General features: G+C 50.6%; 1 non-coding gene across 1 annotated transcript; it reads left to right on the top strand.

Annotated features, from left to right (window-relative positions):
- Window positions 1-248: 248 nt before the first annotated feature.
- Window positions 249-367, top strand: LOC123179388 (5S ribosomal RNA). The gene has a single exon (XR_006490328.1). It is a non-coding gene; the product is annotated as a 5S ribosomal RNA (ribosomal RNA).
- Window positions 368-733: the final 366 nt, after the last annotated feature.

Raw genomic sequence — 733 nt, 5'->3', positions numbered from 1 at the left:
GTTTAGCACGTTTTATTATTTTGCACGTTTACGGTAAGTTTTAGCTCGCTGCTCATTATTCACGCGTCTAGCGGCGGCAAGCGTGTTCTGAAAGGGGTCGAAACCATGGTAAATAGGCACTGGTGCAGTTGAACCGTGGTAAAACTCGTCTCCGTAGTTGAGCGGGAGCGGCCAAAGGAATGTGCAATCGTGTGTGTAGTGGAGCTGGGAGGGGCAAGCATAAGGGACGAAGACGGGGGTAACATGTCGGATGCGATCATACCAGCACTAAAGCACCGGATCCCATCAGAACTCCGAACTTTAGTGTGCTTGGGCGAGAGTAGTACTAGGATGGGTGACCTCCTGGGAAGTCCTCGTGTTGCATTCCCTTTTTAATTTTTTTGCACCGCGTGCAAAACAAAACGCACGAGCGCGACGTATGTTTAGCACGTTTTATTATTTTGCACGTTTACGGTAAGTTTTAGCTCGCTGCTCATTATTCACGCGTCTAGCGGCGGCAAGCGTGTTCTGAAAGGGGTCGAAACCATGGTAAATAGGCACTGGTGCAGTTGAACCGTGGTAAAACTCGTCTCCGTAGTTGAGCGGGAGCGGCCAAAGGAATGTGCAATCGTGTGTGTAGTGGAGCTGGGAGGGGCAAGCATAAGGGACGAAGACGGGGGTAACATGTCGGATGCGATCATACCAGCACTAAAGCACCGGATCCCATTAGAACTCCGAAGTTAAGCGTGCTTGG

The sequence above is a fragment of the Triticum aestivum genome, unplaced genomic scaffold (genome assembly GCF_018294505.1).
Source record: "Triticum aestivum cultivar Chinese Spring unplaced genomic scaffold, IWGSC CS RefSeq v2.1 scaffold166691, whole genome shotgun sequence".
Classification (NCBI taxonomy): Eukaryota; Viridiplantae; Streptophyta; class Magnoliopsida; order Poales; family Poaceae; genus Triticum; species Triticum aestivum.
The sequence above is the reverse complement of the archived record's forward strand: the minus strand, read 5'-3'. Positions and strand labels throughout refer to the sequence as shown.